Below are 19,634 nucleotides of genomic sequence, written 5' to 3' on the forward strand. Positions count from 1 at the left end.
ACCGGTCAAACTCCGTGTCGTCCGGTTGGTTACTTGAGGCTGGATGCAACTACAGCGTTACAATACGACTCCCTAATTGAGAATGACACCTGGGAGCTTATCACTCCTCCTCCCGGTCACCCAATCATCGAATCACGATGGACATTTAAAGTCAAACCGGCCACTAGAACGAGGGAGAAAATTTTCAAAGCTCGTTTCGTAGCCAAGGGCTTTTCACAAGTCCCAGGAGTAGACTATAACCCGGACGAAGTGTACGCCCCCGTCATTAAGCACGACTCACTCAGAATGCTGCTTTCTCTAACCGCGAGGCTCGATCTTTTTCTCCACACACTCGACGTCAAGACTGCCTTTTTGTACGGCGACCTGAAAGAATATCTACTAGTGAAGCAACCAGAGGGATTCGTCCAGCCCGGAACAGACGATCTCGTGTACCACTTGTTAAAGCCACTCTACGGCTTGGTGCAGTCGCCTCGAAATTGGAACGACAAGTTCAATTTTTTCCTCGAAAAATTCGGCTTGACTCGATCGACGGCCGACCTTTGTCTTTACTACAACAGGGGAGAGAATTCCGACGACTACACCATCCTAGGCATCTGGGTGGACGACGGAATTCTAGCCACCAAGACAAAGGAAAAGGCGGCTCAAATAATCAAGTACCTAGAGTCACATTTCAAAATGACCTCCGGAGACGCCGACATCTTCGTCGGACTAGAAATCGAGAGAGATCAAGAAAAGAGAGAACTTTACGTCCACCAGAACAGCTACATTCAAACAGTTCTCAAGAGATTCAGAATGACTGGCTGTAATTCTTCGACGATTCCCGCCGATCCTAATTCACGTCTCACCAGAGCCGACTGTCCGAAGAACACCGGTCGGCCTCCAATGGATTCGACATATTACCGATGCGCAGTCGGTGCTCTCCTATACATCGGTCGGATGACTCGGCCCGACATCCTCTTTTCAGTGAACGCGGCCTCCCGATTTTGTGAAGACCCAGGAAAGCCCGCCTGGTCAGCAGTTAAGCGCATCCTTTCCTACTTGTCCGGCACCTCAGACTATGGCATCCGTTACGACGGGACACAGGACAATACTCTCACTGCTTACAGCGACTCGGACTACGCAGGCTGTCCCGACACCAGTCGCTCCACCAGTGGCATGCTTTTCATGCTCAACAACGGCCCCATCTCATGGACCAGTCACCTGCAAAAGTCAGTGGCTCAGTCAACCTGTGAGGCGGAGTACTATGCTGCCGGCCACGCATCTCGCACTATTGTCTGGCTCAGAGAACTACTCGATCAGCTAGGGTTCAGACAACCGGAACCTACTCCCCTTCTCTGTGACACCAATAGCGCCATCTCAATGGTGCTGAACCCGGTCTTTCACGAGAAAGCCAAGCATATCGCGCCGTCTGAGTCGCGCCCTAGCGGGTTGCACCAAATTTTCGCTCCACATCGTTCTAGTTTTTTAATTCGAGATTAAGCTTTTGTCATTAAATTTTGTGTTCTTCAGTTCTATGAGTGTGTTGTGCATCTGTGGGTGTATACCACGTCTTTTTTATAAAGATGGAATCAATTACTTAGGTCCTGTAGTGTCCCCTCTCTGTTTTTGTGGTGAAGTGTCAAATCGTCCCCCCAGGCTATGTCCCATTGTTTACCAACGGCTCAGGTACCTCAACCTCCTTAAACGTCAACCAACTAGGAGAGGAAAGAGAAGGTGTAAATCTCGTCCGTTGACGTCACTCGGTCTGGTTAACGCTTGTTCTGTTAATAAGCGACACGAGGCTGTGAGTGCTCATCTTCTGAATTTCAAGTTGGACTTGTTGGCCATTACTGAGACCTGGCAAACCTCAAACGATGACTCTGGGTTGAAGCTCGCCTGTCCAGACGGATACAGTTTCATTCACACTCCTCGCAGTGGATCTATCGGTGGTGGAGTTGCGCTTATTTTCAAGTCCACTGTTGCTGTCCAAAGTGTTCCAGTGTTGTTTGTCCCTACTTCTTTCGAATGGCTCGATCTTTTTGTCCGGATTCGACACAAGAGATTCAGGCTCATCGTTCTCTATCGTCCACCAACTTCATCAAAGACTCCACCGTTTTCAGTTTTTCTCTCTGAGTTTACCTGTCTGTTAGAGGCCCTTAATCAAGCCTCCGGAGACGTTGTTATCACTGGCGACTTCAACATTCACGTCGGGTCTGGTGAAACAAATGCTGATGACTTTGAGGAGCTTTTAGTTTCATTTAGCTTCTCTCAGCTCGTTAAGGCCCCGACGAGGTGTGCAAAGTCAGGGAAATGGTACACTCTCGACCTGATTTTGACTCGTGAATCCAGCAACTTTGTGTTAGATACCTCTGTAACTTCTCGATTCTTCGATCATCACGCAGTTCAATGTTCGCTTAATATCACCACGCCACCAAGACCATTTAAATCAGTCACATTCCGTGCCGTCAATTCCATTGATTTGGACGCCTTTGTCTCGGATCTCGATTCTCTTCCTCTCCTACTGTCTCCTGCTGACGAATTGGATTCTCTTCTTCTTCAATACAATGACGGTCTTGCCTCAGTCCTAGACAAGCATGCACCTGTACGCACGAAGTCTTTCCCTATTCGTCTAGCCATTCCATGGTTTGATGAGTCGGTCCGACTACTTCACAGAGAAGCACGTCACGCTGAGAGGACCTGGAGATCTCGGGAACTGAGGGCGTCTACCTCAGGGGATTGGTCGGGTGTCGATGTACTATATGAGTGGTATTGCAGTTGTGTTGATGACTACTATTTTGCCCTCAAGGTAGGGAAGAAGCATTATTTATCTGCTTTGATTGTGGAGTGTGGCTCTGACCAGAAAAAGCTGTTTCGCTTGATCAACAATCTCATGGGTAAAAGTGGTGATCCACCTCTCCCTGATCATTCGTCGAAGAGTGAGCTGGCCAACGACTTTCTCAAGTTTTTCTCGGACAAGGTGGCAACCATTGGGTCACCCCTTGATAGTGTCGGGAAGGATCTTCCTCCAGCAACCTCCAGCGATCCTGTTTTTCTTGAGAGCCGTTCTGTCGATAACTGCTTGGCTTCTTTCTCTCCAATTTCACCGGATGAAGTGAAGGCACTCATCAGACAGTCTCCATGCTCATCGTGCCTCCTGGATCCGATTCCGACTCGTCTACTCAGGAAGGTCGCGAGTGTGATGGCTCAACCAATTTCTTCAATTATCAACCTGTCGTTATCCTCCGGAGTTTTCCCAGGTCAACTTAAGTCTGCAGTTATAACACCACTTCTCAAAAAGCCTTGTCTCGATCCAAAGCTCTTCAGTCACTACAGACCTGTTTCCAACACTGCTTTCCTTGCTAAACTAACGGAACGTCACGTCGCGTGTCAACTCTCTGATCACCTGTCCTCTTACAACATCCTCGACGAAGGTCAGTCTGCTTATCGTCCGCGCCACTCCACTGAAACAGCACTTCTTTCACTATTCAACGACTTACTGATGACCGTTGACGCTAGTGATGGTTCTTCTCTGCTTTTTCTTGACCTTAGTGCTGCGTTCGACACGGTCGATCATGAGATTCTTCTTGAGCGACTCTCTAATCACTGCGGCGTGACTGACACCGCCGCCAATTGGTTTCGCTCCTACCTCACCGGTCGCACTCAGGTTGTCAGCATCAAGGGTGAACTGTCTGAGAGCTCAACACTCATCACGGGCGTTCCCCAAGGAGCTGTTTTGGGCCCTATTGCCTATCTCATCTACGCCAACCCACTACCTTCAGTTATTGGATGTGACCACCGTTTTAGAGACATTAATGTCGGTCAATTTTCTGATGACACTCGATGCCACATCACCCTCCGCCTTCTCCTTGGTACAGCTGAGCAGGAGTCCGCCCGTCACAAACTTTCGCGATCTTTCCAGATTGCTGACGACTGGTTCACGAGCAACAGGGTGATGGCGAACGCAGGTAAAACCGGCCTTCTCTACACCTCTTCTCCTCAGCGCTGGGATCTGGTCGAGTGTGAGCCACTTCTGGTTGGCGACGTCCTGATTCAACCATCTGCCACCATCCTTCACTTGGGTGTCATCATCGACCGTCATCTTCGTCTCTCCCAGCACATCTCTTCTCTTCGAAGGCAGTGCTTTTTCCAACTACACCGCATCGGCCGCATTAGACGCCATCTTACTGATGATTCTGCCAAGATCCTTGTTCATGCCCTGGTTCTGTCGAGACTTGACTATTGCAACTCACTTTTTGTTGGCCTTCTCAAAAAAGACATCCATCGCCTTCAAGTAATTCAAAACGCCGCCGCTCGTCTCATATTTCGCAAGAAGCCATCTGATGATGCGACGGTCCTTTTGAAGAAGCTGCATTGGCTCCCCATCTCTCAACGTATTGATTATAAATTAATTGTACTCACGTATCGTTGTCTTCATGGTCAAGCCCCCCCATACTTGTCTCGTCACATTGTTCCATATGTACCTGGTCGTTCTTTGCGGTCTGATAACCTTGGTCGCATAAGTGTCCCACCCAAACCTAAACTTGTCAACTATGGTCAGAGAGCTTTTTCTCAGGCTGCACCTCGACTGTGGAATGATCTTCCTGCATCGATTCGTCTTGCCCCTAACTTTCCCGTGTTTAAGAGTCTACTGAAGACCCACTTGTATGCCACTGCTTATCTCTGATTATTTCATGTCCAACTGTGTGGTTTCGGAAGAGCGTCATTTGATCTTTCACTATGGAAAATGCGCTATAAAAATGTATAGAATAGAATAGAATAGAATAGAATATCCGAACCAAACATTATTACATACGCACTCAACAGGAAAACGGTATCGTCAAAATGATCAAAGTTCCGTCCGAAGACCAACTGGCAGACGGCCTAACCAAGCCTCAACCGACGGCCTACTTTCAACTGAACAGAACTCGCATAAGCGTCCGACCGGCCCCGCAACAAGTGTCGAACAATTTAAATTAAAACAAAATTTCAAAGTTCCTTCGCCCTACACTCTTCTCTGCTCCTCTTTATTATTATTTGCCTTCCTCTGGTTGTTCCAGGGAAAGTACGGCTAAAGTGTATTTTAATTAAGGGGAAGTGTTGTTTGACTAATTAAAACACACACCACCAGGGGGCTCTCTTACTCGTATACGCGACGTCTGTACGCGTCTCTATAGAAACGTACGTCAACGTCGTAGTTGAAGCTGAATGCTTTTAGAAGTGTCTCTCTCTTCCTGACTTCGTTCCTAATTAAGAAAAGTGTTCTTACCACGGTGTTCGTGAATCTAACTAAAGGTATGAATCAAGTGTATCGCTTTTTTGTGTGTATTTGTGTATGTGTCTATGTACAATAAAGAAAGGCCCTACAGTTGAAGGCAGAGAGGAGCCCACATACTGTTTGTGATGGCTGGTCTAAATAAAGAAAGATACTAATGAAACGCCCTTGTTAATTCTATAATCAACAGGCGTGCTATGGCGTGCATTGAATTGCTCTGGCGTGCACTGGCTTGCTCTGGCGTGCTCTGGCGTGCACTGGCGTGCTCTGGCGTGCACTGGCGTGCTCTGGCGTGCACTGGCGTGCTCTGGCGTGCACTGGCGTGCACTGGCGTGCTCTGGTGTGAATTGGCTTGCACTGGCGTGCACTGGCGTGCTCTGGCGTGCACTGGCGTGCTCTGGCGTGCACTGGCGTGCTCTGGCGTGCTCTGGCGTGCTTTGGCGTGCACTTGCGTGCTCTGGCGTGCTCTGGCGTGCATTGACGTGCTCTGGCGTGCACTGGCGTGCTCTGCTATGCAGAACTCAAGTGTTTGACAATAGAAATCCACTACCCGACAATAGAACTCAAATAACTTGAATAATTTTTAAAAATTCAAGTGCTGTGATGTGCGTTTTTCTCAAAACTTTTGTTCATGATTTGCTCTATAAATTTATTGATTAAATAAACTTGACATGGTGTATTGGACATTGATTTACACATCCTGTAGTTAAAAAATGGTTTTAACAAGTGAAAAAAATATTTGGGCAACTTCAAGTGCTGAGCTGTTCTCTGCTGTGCTCTACCGTGCTCTGGCGTGCTCTGGCGTGCACTGGCGTGCTCTGGCGTGCTCTGGCGTGCTCTGGCGTGCTCAGGCTTGCTCTGGCGTGCATTGACGTGCACTGGCTTGCACTGGCGTGCACTGGCGTGCTCTGGCGTGCTCTGGCGTGCACTGGTGTGCTCTGGTGTGAATTGGCGTAAACTGGCGTGCACTGGCGTGCACTGGCGTGCACTGGCGTGCTCTGGCGTGCATTGACGTGCTCTGGCGTGCACTGGCGTGCTCTGGCGTGCACTGGCGTGCTCTGGTGTGAATTGGCATGCTCTGGCCTGCACTGGCGTTCTCTGGTGTGAATTGGCGTGCTCTGGCGTGCACTGGCGTGCTCTGGCGTGCTCCGGCGTGCTCTGGCTTGCTCTGGCGTGCATTGACGTGCTCTGGCGTAAACTGGCGTGCTCTAATGTGTATTGGCGTGCACTGGCGTGAACTGGCGTGCTCTGGCGTGCACTGGCGTGCACTGGCGTGCTTTGGCGTGCACTTGCGTGCTCGGGCGTGCACTGGCGTGCTCTGGCGTGCATTGACGTGCTCTGGTGTGCACTGGCGTGCTCTGGTGTGAATTGGCGTGCTCTTGCGTGCACTGGCGTGCTCTGGTGTGAATTGGCGTGCTCTGGCGTGCATTGAATTGCTCTGGCGTGCACTGGCGTGCTCTGGCGGGCACTGGCGTGCTCTGGCGTGCACTGGCGTGCTCTGGCGTGCACTGGCGTGCTCTGGCGTGCACTGGCGTGCTCTGGCGTGCACTGGCGTGCTCTGGCGTGCACTGGCGTGCTCTGGCGTGCACTGGCGTGCTCTGGTGTGAATTGGCGTGCTCTGGCGTGCTCTGGCGTGCTCTGGTGTGAATTGGCGTGCTCTGGCGTGCATTGAATTGCTCTGGCGTGCACTGGCGTGCACTGGCGTTCTCTGGCGGGCACTGGCGTGCTCTGACGAGCACTGGCGTGCTCTGGCGTGCACTGGCGTGCTCTGGCGTGCACTGGCGTGCTTTGGCGTGCACTTGTGTACTCTGGCGTGCACTTGCGTGCTCTGGCGTGCTCTGGCGTGCATTGACGTGCTCTGGCGTGCACTGGCGTGATCTGCTATGCAGAACTCAAGTGTTTGACAATAGAAATCCACTACCCGACAATAGAACTCAAATAACTTGAATAATTTTTAAAAATTCAAGTGCTGTGATGTGCGTTTTTCTCAAAACTTTTATTCATGATTTGCTCTATAAATTTATTGATTAAATAAACTTGACATGGTGTATTGGACATTGATTTACACATCCTGTAGTTAAAAAATGGTTTTAACAAGTGAAAAAAATATTTGGGCAACTTCAAGTGCTGAGCTGTTCTCTGCTGTGCTCTACCGTGCTCTGGCGTGCTCTGGCGTGCACTGACGTGCTCTGGCGTGCTCTGGCGTGCTCTGGCGTGCTCTGGCGTGCTCAGGCTTGCTCTGGCGTGCATTGACGTGCACTGGCTTGCACTGGCGTGCTCTGGCGTGCTCTGGCGTGCACTGGTGTGCTCTGGTGTGAATTGGCGTAAACTGGCGTGCACTGGCGTGCACTGGCGTGCACTGGCGTGCACTGGCGTGCACTGGCGTGCACTGGCGTGCACTGGCGTGCACTGGCGTGCACTGGCGTGCTCTGGCGTGCATTGACGTGCTCTGGCGTGCACTGGCGTGCTCTGGCGTGCACTGGCGTGCTCTGGTGTGAATTGGCATGCTCTGGCCTGCACTGGCGTTCTCTGGTGTGAATTGGCGTGCTCTGGCGTGCACTGGCGTGCTCTGGCGTGCTCCGGCGTGCTCTGGCTTGCTCTGGCGTGCATTGACGTGCTCTGGCGTAAACTGGCGTGCTCTAATGTGTATTGGCGTGCACTGGCGTGAACTGGCGTGCTCTGGCGTGCACTGGCGTGCACTGGCGTGCTTTGGCGTGCACTTGCGTGCTCGGGCGTGCACTGGCGTGCTCTGGCGTGCATTGACGTGCTCTGGTGTGCACTGGCGTGCTCTGGTGTGAATTGGCGTGCTCTTGCGTGCACTGGCGTGCTCTGGTGTGAATTGGCGTGCTCTGGCGTGCTCTGGCGTGCTCTGGTGTGAATTGGCGTGCTCTGGCGTGCATTGAATTGCTCTGGCGTGCACTGGCGTGCACTGGCGTGCACTGGCGTTCTCTGGCGGGCACTGGCGTGCTCTGACGAGCACTGGCGTGCTCTGGCGTGCACTGGCGTGCTCTGGCGTGCACTGGCGTGCTTTGGCGTGCACTTGCGTACTCTGGCGTCCATTGACGTGCTCTTGCGTGCACTGGCGTGCTCTGGCTTGCTCTGGCGTGCATTTACGTGCACTGGCGTGCTCTGGCGTGCACTGGCGTGCTCTGGCGTGCACTGGCGTGCTCTGGCGTGCACTGGCGTGCTCTGGTGTGAATTGGCGTGCTCTGGCGTGCTCTGGCGTGCTCTGGTGTGAATTGGCGTGCTCTGGCGTGCATTGAATTGCTCTGGCGTGCACTGGCGTGCACTGGCGTGCACTGGCGTTCTCTGGCGTGCACTGGCGTGCTCTGACGAGCACTGGCGTGCTTTGGCGTGCACTGGCGTGCTCTGGCGTGCTTTGGCGTGCACTTGCGTACTCTGGCGTGCATTGACGTGCTCTTGCGTGCACTGGCGTGCTCTGCTATGCAGAACTCGTGTAGTCCCGACTGGACTACGCCAACTCGCTGTTTGCTGGTCTTCCAAAGGAACAGATCCTGAGACTGCAGAGAGTCCAAAACGCTGCTACCAGATTGATTGTCGGAGCGAGGAGGTTTGATCCTGTTTCCAACCATCTCAAAACCCTGCGTTGGCTGCCAGTCAACGAGCGCATCAGCTTTAAGTGTTTGGTTTTGGCCTTTAAGTGTCTGCATGGATATGCCCCTCCATATTTGTCATCCCTGATTGAGCGTTACAACCCACCACGGACCCTCAGATCGTCGTTTTCTAGTGATCTAGCTGTCCCACCAGGAAAACCTGGGCTCTATGGCTCGCGCACATTCTCAAGAATGGGTCCGAGGCTGTGGAACGACCTGCCGGATAACATCAAGAAAATGACGGAGCTGAAGAATTTTAAAACTCTGTTGAAATCCTATTTGTTCAGTGAATGTTATAAATGACCCAAATTGTACATATTTTCTTGAGTGACTCTACCTAAAGCGTCATTTGATCATGTTGTTGTAAAGTGCGCTATAGAAATTGAATAAAATAAATAAATAAATAGAACTCAAGTGCTTGACAATAGAAATCCACTACCCGACAATAGAACTCAAATAACTTGAATAATTTTTAAAAATTCAAGTGCTGTGATGTGCGTTTTTCTCAAACTTTTTGTTCATGATTTGCTCTATAAATTTATTGATTAAATACACTTGAAATGGTTGATTTACGAATTGATTTATGAATTGATTTACACATCCTCAAATTAAAAAATGGTTTTAACAAGTGAAAAAAATATTATAGCAACTTCAAGTGCTGAGCTGTTCTCTGCTGTGCTCTACCATGCTCTGGCGTGCACTGGCGTGCTATGGCGTGCTCTGGCGTGCTCTGGCTTAATCTGGCGTGCACTGGCGTGCTCTGGCGTGCTCTAGCGTGCACTGGCGTGCTCTGGCGTGCACTGGCGTGCTCTGGCGTGCACTGGCGTGCTCTGGCGTGCACTGGCGTGCTCTGGCGTGCACTGGCGTGCTCTGGCGTGCACTGGCGTGCTCTGGCGTGCACTGGCGTGCTCTGGCGTGCACTGGCGTGCTCTGGCGTGCACTGGCGTGCTCTGGCGTGCACTGGCGTGCTCTGGCGTGCATTGACGTGCTCTGGCGTGCATTGACGTGCTCTTGCGTGCACTGGCGTGCATTGACGTGCTCTTGCGTGCACTGGCGTGCTCTGGCGTGCACTGGCGTGCACTGGCGTGCTTTGGGTGCACTGCCGTGCTCTGGCGTGCACTGGCGTACTCTGGCGTGCATTGACGTGCTCTTGCGTGCACTGGCGTGCTCTGGTGTGAATTGGCGTGCTCTGGCGTGCACTGGCGTGCTCTGGTGTGAATTGGCGAGCTATGGCGTGCATTGAATTGCTCTGGCGTGCACTGGCGTACTCTGGCGTGCATTGACGTGCTCTGGCGTGCACTGGCGTACTCTGGCGTGCATTGACGTGCTCTGGCGTGCACTGGCGTGCTCTGGTGTGAATTGGCTTGCACTGGCGTGCACTAGCGTGCTCTGGCGTGCACTGGCGTGCTTTGGCGTGCACTTGCGTGCACTTGCGTGCTCTGGCGTGCACTTGCGTGCTCTGGCGTGCACTGGCGTGCTCTGGCGTGCATTGACGTGCTCTGGCGTGCACTTGCGTGCACTGGCGTGCTCTGGTGTGAATTGGCGTGCTCTGGTGTGAATTGGCGTGCTCTGGCGTGCATTGAATTGCTCTGGCGTGCACTGGCGTGCTCTGGCGTGCTCTGACGTGCACTGGCGTGCTCTGGCGTGCACTGGCGTGCTCTGGCGTGCACTGGCGTGCTCTGGCGTGCACTGGCGTGCTCTGGCGTGCACTGGCGTGCTTTGGCGTGTACTTGCGTGCTCTGGCGTGCATTGACGTGCTCTTGCATGCACTGGCGTGCTCTGCTATGCAGAACTCAAGTGCTTGACAATAGAAATCCACTACCCGACAATAGAACTCAAATAACTTGAATAATTTTTAAAAATTCAAGTGCTGTGATGTGCGTTTTTCTCAAACTTTTTGTTCATGATTTGCTCTATAAATTTATTGATTAAATACACTTGAAATGGTTGATTTACGAATTGATTTATGAATTGATTTACACATCCTCAAATTAAAAAATGGTTTTAACAAGTGAAAAAAATATTATAGCAACTTCAAGTGCTGAGCTGTTCTCTGCTGTGCTCTACCATGCTCTGGCGTGCACTGGCGTGCTCTGGCGTGCTCTGGCGTGCTCTGGCTTAATCTGGCGTGCACTGGCGTGCACTGGCGTGCACTGGCGTGCACTGGCGTGCTCTGGCGTGCTCTAGCGTGCACTGGCGTGCTCTGGCGTGCACTGGCGTGCTCTGGCGTGCACTGGCGTGCTCTTGCGTGCATTGACGTGCTCTGGCGTGCATTGACGTGCTCTTGCGTGCACTGGCGTGCATTGACGTTCTCTTGCGTGCACTGGCGTGCTCTGGCGTGCACTGGCGTGCTTTGGGTGCACTGCCGTGCTCTGGCGTACACTGGCGTACTCTGGCGTGCATTGACGTGCTCTTGCGTGCACTGGCGTGCTCTGGTGTGAATTTGCGTGCTCTGGCGTGCACTGGCGTGCTCTGGTGTGAATTGGCGTGCTATGGCGTGCATTGAATTGCTCTGGCGTGCACTGGCGTGCTCTGGCGTGCTCTGGCGTGCACTGGCGTGCTCTGGCGTGCACTGGCGTGCTCTGGCGTGCATTGACTTGCTCTGGCGTGCACTGGCGTGCTCTGGCGTGGACTGGCGTGCTCTGGCGTGCACTGGCGTGTTTGGCGTGCATTGACTTGCTCTGGCGTGCACTGGCGTGCACTGGCGTGCTCTGGTGTGAATTGGCTTGCACTGGCGTGCACTGGCGTGCTCTGGCGTGCACTGGCGTGCTTTGGCGTGCACTTGCGTGCTCTGGCGTGCACTGGCGTGCTCTGGCGTGCATTGACGTGCTCTGGCGTGCACTGGCGTGCACTGGCGTGCTCTGGTGTGAATTGGCGTGCTCTGGTGTGAATTTGCGTGCTCTGGCGTGCATTGAATTGCTCTGGCGTGCACTGGCGTGCTCTGGTGTGCTCTGACGTGCACTGGCGTGCTCTGGCGTGCACTGGCGTGCTCTGGCGTGCACTGGCGTGCTCTGGCGTGCACTGGCGTGCTCTGGCGTGCACTGGCGTGCTGTGGCGTGCACTGGCGTGCTCTGGCGTGCACTGGCGTGCTCTGGCGTGCACTGGCGTGCTTTGGCGTGTACTGGCGTGCTCTGGCGTGCATTGACGTGCTCTTGCGTGCACTGGCGTGCTCTGCTATGCAGAACTCAAGTGCTTGACAATAGAAATCCACTACCCGACAATAGAACTCAAATAACTTGAATAATTTTAAAAAATTCAAGTGCTGTGATGTGCGTTTTTCTCAAACTTTTTGTTCATGATTTGCTGTATAAATTTATTGATTAAATACACTTGAAATGGTTGATTTACGAATTGATTTAATAATAATAATAATAATGTATTTAATTTGATATTGTATAGCGCCTTTTCCATAAACTGATCAAAGGCGCTATTGCTCCCAACAGAAAACATGTGACACTTAGTTTCCATAAGCATTTCGGAACAAGAATGTTTTTAGATGACATCGGAATTGTGTGAGAGAGAAACGAGAAGAATAGGGAAAAAGGGCTAGCAAGCGCAACTCAAGGGGTAAAGAATTCCATATTCGAGGTGCAGCAGCAGAGAAGGCACGATCACCAAAGCCTTTCGTACGGGTTCGGGGAGAGTGAAGAAGGAGTTTAGAAGATGAACGTGTCTCACGACCAGAATCACGAATACTAATCAATGCAGTAAGATACAGAGGAGCAAGACCAATGAGACAGCGAAACGCAAGCACAGCTATCTTAAACTCAATTCGTTGATAAATAGGAAGCCAGTGAAAAGAACGAAGAGTCGGGGTGATAGATTCACGAAGACGAACACCAGAGATAAGTCTAGCCGCCGAGTTCTGCACACGTTGTAGTCTGACCAGACTTGTTGCTGGTAGGCCAACAAGCAAGCAGTTTCCATAGTCAAGTTGAGATAGTACAAGGGCATGGACGAGCTGACATAGCGCAGAGCGTGAGAGGAATCTCCGGATTCTGGCAATTCTTCTTAGATGAAAATAAGCCTTCCTGCAAGACGATGTTATCTGCGATTCCATAGTAAGATGGGAGTCCAGGCGCACACCAAGATTCAGCACAACTGGCGAAGGAGAAATAGGTACATCACCTACCATGAGTGGCATCGATGAGATGTTTTTCTTCCTTACAGCATCTTTAGAAGAGACTAATAGCGCATCCGTCTTGTCCTCGTTGAGTTTGAGACGATTCAGTGACAACCACTTCCTTTGCTCAGTAATAGCCGATGAGAGAGTTGCGAAAGCTAGACGTTGGTCGGCAGCAGAAGGGGATGGCCGAAAAGACTTGTATCCCTGGGCATCATCAGCAAAATAGTGATCCATGATTCCCGATGCTACTGAAATATCATGCATTGGGGTATTGTACAAGATGTACAGAATAGGACCCAGCACTGAACCTTGGGGGACACCGTAGATGACAGGAGTTGGGACAGAAGAGATTCCACCAATACTGACTGATTGCCTTCTTCCATTCAAGTACGAGGACAGCCACGCGAGAGCCGAGCCAGAGATTCCGAAGCGAGCTTCAAGACGATCCAGCAGGATAGCATGGTCGACCGTGTCAAAGGCAGCACTTTGATCCAGTAAAGCCAGAATCACAGCATCACCATTGTCAGCAGAGGAAAGTAGATCATTCACAACTCTAAGCAGAGCGGTCTCCGTTGAGTGGCCAGGACGATAAGCAGACTGTACAGCAGCAAAAAGAGACTGCGATTCCAGATGGTTCACTAACTGCTTAGCAACGACACGTTCAAGAAGTTTGGATAGAAAGGAGAGTAGGGACACAGGCCGATAATTGGAAAGAACATCAGGATCCAGACCATTTTTCTTCAACAGAGGGATGACATGAGCAAGTTTCATTTCATGGGGGAAAGTCGCGGTGTTAAGAGACAGATTGACAAATTCAGCAATCCAAGGAGCCAAAGTTGACAAACATTCTTTAAGGACAAATGTCGGGAGTGGATCAAGAGGAGAAGACTTCGTGGGACAATTCATAATTAGAGACACAACATCATGAGCAGAAACAGGAGCAAAGGACACAAAAGCAACAACAGGCACGCGTACCTCAGGAACCCATAGACCAACTGCAGCATCGAGATCCTCCCGGATTTTTACAATTTTGGAGACAAAGAAATCGCTGAAGCGCTCCACAAGCTCCGTGAGAGAGGAATGGGCAGGCAGGCGCAGGACAGGTTTGGGAAGAAGCAGCGAGTCAATCAGCCTGAAGAGAGACACCTTCTTCCGAGACGATTCTTGTATCTGAGATTCGAGAAACGTTGTCTTTGCTTTGTTGATCATGTTGTGCAGCTCTTGAAGTCCACGAAGCATAATCTCCTTGTCGATTGTCAACTTAGTCCGCTTCCAGCGTCTCTCAAACCTCCGAACACACCTTCTAGAAGAATGGATCTCCTCACTATCCCATGGGTTGTCAGGACGAACAGTAAAGCATCTTCTTATAAGCGGAGCATGATCATCCAGGACACTAGACAAGGTGGCATTGTATTCTATCACCGCTTCCTGGCAATCAGTCACCGGGCTGGCGAAAAGTGACGACCTCGATAAATCATTGCAGAAAGAGGCAAAATCAATAGACTTGAGCTTCCTAAACTGCACTGCCTTGACAGGACGCATTGGACGATGAGCTTTGGCATACCAATGAACTGCATAGTGATCAGTGATAAGATCGGACACATAGCACTTAGACAAGAAGTTGTCAGCCGCACGCGATAAAACTAGATCGAGCACATGACCACCAACATGACTTGCATCAGAGACGTGCTGCCGCAAATCAAAAGAACCGATAAGCGAAGTGAAGGACTGACTGAGAGAGGACAAACTGTCATCAACATGGATGTTAAAATCACCCACGATAAGTAGAAGACCCGGCGCAGGCACCAGTACTTCAAGCAAACTCGCAAATTCATCAATGAACTGACTTGGCTTCGATGAAGGAGGGCGATAAATGATGAGTAGGACAAAGCAAGTGGAGTTGATTGTCAGTGATGCTGCCATGAACTCAAAAGAGGTAGCAGCATAATCGAGATGAAGCAGGCGTATACGAATGGAATTACGACAGATAATTGCAACTCCTCCACCACGTCTGCCCAACCGTGGCTTCTGAAGTGATACATAGCCAGCTGGACATAATTCGCGTAGGATCTCATCACCCTCGTCTTCACGGAGCCAGGACTCTGTAATAGCCAGCAAGTCAAGGTCATGAAAGATGATGTGGTGTTGTATGACGGACTTATTGCTCAGAATGGATCTCGCGTTAATCAGCGAGCAGTGCAGGAACTTCTTCTTCAATCTTGCTCTCCTTGCAGACTCGCCACCACGTCTACAACGCTTTGTTGGAGGGCGTAAAGCAATGCCCAACGACCGTATAGTAAATAACAAACATTGGGGCAACTTTGGCGACACCAACGGCGAGAGTCGAGATGTGAAAAACAGCTGAGAGAACATCAGCTGATCAGAGATTCCCTCCGGCGCAACGTCACAAGTAGCCATTAATTCATAAAGAACTAAGAAGAGAAGTCAAAGACTGAAACACAAGAACCAGGAGACTAGAAACATCAAAACAACACGACAGAAACACAATTATCACAAAAAGAAAACGGAAACTAAGTATGTTGTCGGGAGCTCTGTAACGGTGCTGCCTCTTAGGGCGCTATCCAGCAGACGACAGTTTTATGAATTGATTTACACATCCTCTAATTAAAAAATGGTTTTAACAAGTGAAAAAAATATTATAGAACCTTCAAGTGCTGAGCTGTTCTCTGCTGTGCTCTTTCATGCTCTGGCGTGCACTGGCGTGCTCTGGCGTGCTCTTGCGTGCTCTGACTTTCTCTGGCGTTTATTGACGTGCTCTGGCGTGCACAGGCGTGCACTGGCGTGCACTGGCGTGCTCTGGCGTGCTCTAGCGTGCACTGGCGTGCTCTGGCGTGCACTGGCATGCTCTGGCGTGCATTTACGTGCTCTGGCGTGCATTGACGTGCTCGTGCGTGCACTGGCGTGCTCTGGCGTGCACTGGCGTGCTTTGGCGTGCACTTGCGTGCTCTGGCGTGCTCTGGCGTGCATTGACGTGCTCTTGCGTGCACTGGCGTGCTCTGCTATGCAGAACTCAAGTGCTTGACAATAGAAATCCACTACCCGACAATAGAACTCAAATAACTTGAATAATTTTTAAAAATTCAAGTGCTGTGATGTGCGTTTTTCTCAAACTTTTTGTTCGTGATTTGCTCTATAAATTTATTGATTAAATACACTTGAAATGGTTGATTTACGAATTGATTTATGAATTGATTTACACATCCTCTAATTAAAAAATGGTTTTAACAAGTGAAAAAAATATTATAGCAACTTCAAGTGCTGAGCTGTTCTCTGCTGTGCTCTACCGTGCTCTGGCGTGCACTGGCGTGTTCTGGCGTGCTCTGGCGTGCTCTGGCTTGCTCTGGCGTGCATTGACGTGCTCTGGCATGCACTGGCGTGCTCTGGCGTGCACTGGCGTGCACTGGCGTGCACTGGCGTGCACTGGCGTGCTCTGGTGTGAATTGGCGTGCACTGGCTTGCACTGGCGTGCTATGGCTTGCTATGGCGTGCACTGGCGTGCTCTTGCGTGCATTTACGTGCTCTTTCGTGCACTGGCGTGCACTGGTGTGCTCTGGCGTGCATTGACGTGCTCTTTCGTGCACTGGCGTGCACTGGCGTGCTCTGTCGTGCACTGGCGTGCTCTGGTGTGAATTGGCGTGCTCTGGCGTGCACTGGCGTGCTCTGGTGTGAATTGGCGAGCTCTGGCGTGCATTGAATTGCTCTGGCGTGCACTGGCGTGCTCTGGCGTGCACTGGCATGCACTGGCGTGCTCTGGCGGGCACTGGCGTGCATTGACTTGCTCTGGCGTGCACTGGCGTGCACTGGCGTGCTCTGGTGTGAATTGGCTTGCACTGGCGTGCACTGGCATGCTCTGGCGTGCACTGGCGTGCTTTGGCGTGCACTTGCGTGCTCTGGCGTGCTCTGGCGTGCATTGGCGTGCTCTGGCGTGCACTGGCGTGCTCTGGTGTGAATTGGCTTGCACTGGCGGGCACTTGCTTGCACTGGCGTGCACTGGCGTGCTTTGGCGTGCACTTGCGTGCTCTGGCGTGCACTGCCGTGCTCTGGCGTGCATTGTGGCGTGCACTGGCGTACTCTGGCGTGCACTGGCGTGCTCTGGTGTAAATTGGCGTGCTCTGGCGTGCAGTGGCGTGCTCTAGTGTGAATTAACGTGCTCTGGCGTGCATTGAATTGCTCTGGCGTGCACTGGCGTGCTATGGCGTGCACTGACGTGCACTGGCGTGCTCTGGCGAGCATTGACGTGCTCTGGCGTGCACTGGAGTGCTCTGGCGTGCTCTGGTGTGAATTGGCGTGTTCTGGCGTGCACTGGCATGCTCTGGCGTGCATTGACGTGCTCGTGCGTGCACTGGCGTGCTCTGGCGTGCACTTGCGTGCTCTGGCGTGCATTTGCGTGCTCTGGCGTGCACTTGCGTGCTCTGGCGTGCACTGGCGAGCTCTGGTGTGAATTGGCGTGCTCTGGTGTTAATTGGCGTGCTCAAGCGTGCACTGTTGTGCTCTGACGTGCATTGACATGCTCGTGCGTGCACTGGCGTGCTCTGCTATGCAGAACTCAAGTGCTTGACAATAGAAATCCACTACCCGACAATAGAACTTAAATAACTTGAATAATTTTTAAAAATTCAAGTGCTGTGATGTGCGTTTTTCTCAAACTTTTTTTTCATGATTTTCTCTATAAATTTATTGATTGAATAGACTTGAAATGGTGTATTGGACATTGATTTAAACATCCTGTAATTAAAAAATGGTTTTAACAAGTGAAAAAAATATTATAGCAACTTCAAGTGCTGAGCTGTTCTCTGCTGTGCTCTACCGTGCTCTGGCGTGCACTGGCGTGCTCTGGCGTGCTCTGGCGTGCTCTGGCTTGCTCTGGCGTGCATTTACGTGCTCTGGCATTCACTAGCGTGCTCTGGCGTGCTCTGGCGTGCACTGGCGTGCTCTGGTGTGAATTGGCGTGCACTGGCGTGCACTGGCGTGCACTGGCGTGCTATGGCGTGCTATGGCGTGCACTGGCGTGTTCTTGCGTGCATTTACGTGCTCTTTCGTGCACTGGCGTGCACTGGCGTGCTCTTGCGTGCATTGACGTGCTCTTTCGTGCACTGGCGTGCACTGGCGTGCTCTGGTGTGAATTGTCGTGCTCTGGTGTGAATTGGCGGGCTCTGGCGTGTCTCTGGCGTGCTCTGGCTTGCTCTGGCGTGCATTGACGTGCACTGGCGTGCACTGGCGTGCTCTGGCGTGCTCTGGCGTGTACTGGTGTGCTCTGGTGTGAATTGGCGTGAACTGGCGTGAACTGGCGTGCTTTGGCGTGCACTTGCTTGCACTGGCGTGCACTGGCGTGCTCTGGCGTGCACTGGCGTGCTCTGGCGTGCATTGACGTGCTCTGGTGTGCATTGACGTGCTCTGGCGTGCACTGGCGTGCTCTGGCGTGCACTGGCGTGCTCTGGTGTGAATTGGCATGCTCTGGCCTGCACTGGCGTGCTCTGGTGTGAATTGGCGTGCTCTGGCGTGCACTGGCGTGCTCTGGTGTGAATTGGCGTGCACTGGCGTGCATTGAATTGCTCTGGCGTGCACTGGCGTGCTCTGGCGGGCACTGGAGTGCTCTGGCGTGCTCTGGCGTGCTCTGGCGTGCACTGGCGTGCTCTTGCGTGCATTGGCGTGCTCTGGCGTGCACTGGCGTGCTCTGGCGTGCACTGGCGTGCTCTGGCGTGCTCTGGCGTGCTCTGGCGTGCTCTGGCTTGCTCTGGCGTGCATTGACGTGCTCTGGCGTGCACTGGCGTGCACTGGCGTTCTCTGGTGTGAATTTGCGTGCACTGGCGTGCACTGGCGTGCTCTGGCTTGAACTGGCGTGCTTTGGGTGCACTGGCGTGCTCTGGCGTGCACTGGCGTACTCTGGCGTGCATTGACGTGCTCTTGCGTGCACTGGCGTGCTCTGGTGTGAATTGGCGTGCTCTGGCGTGCACTGGCGTGCTCTGGTGTGAATTGGCGTGCTATTGCGTGCATTGAATTGCTCTGGCGTGCACTGGCGTGCTCTGGCGTGCTCTGGCGTGCACTGGCGTGCTCTGGCGTGCACTGGCGTGCTCTGGCGTGCATTGACTTGCTCTGGCGTGCACTGGCGTGCTCTGGCGTGCACTGGCGTGCTCTGGCGTGCACTGGCGTGCTCTGGTGTGAATTGGCGTGATCTGGCATGCACTGGCGTGCTCTGGTTTGAATTGGCGTGCTCTGGCGTGCACTTGCGTGCTCTGGCGTGCTCTTGCGTGCATTGGCGTGCTCTGCTATGCAGAACTCAAGTGCTTGACAATAGAAATCCACTACCCGACAATAGAACTCAAATAACTTGAATAATTTTAAAAAATTCAAGTGCTGTGATGTGCGTTTTTCTCAAACTTTTTGTTCATGGTTTGCTTTATAAATTTATTGATTAAATAGACTTGAAATGGTGTATTGGACATTAATTTACACATCCTGTAATTAAAAATGGTTTTAACAAATGAAAAAATTATTATATCAACTTCAAGTGCTGAGCTGTTCTCTGCTAAGCTCTACCATGCTCTGGCGTGCACTGGCGTGCTCTGGCGTGCTCTGGAGTGCTCTGGCTTGCTCTGGCGTGCATTGACGTGATCTGGCGTGC

Source organism: Daphnia pulicaria, chromosome 7 (genome assembly GCF_021234035.1).
Source record: "Daphnia pulicaria isolate SC F1-1A chromosome 7, SC_F0-13Bv2, whole genome shotgun sequence".
Taxonomy (NCBI): domain Eukaryota; kingdom Metazoa; phylum Arthropoda; class Branchiopoda; order Diplostraca; family Daphniidae; genus Daphnia; species Daphnia pulicaria.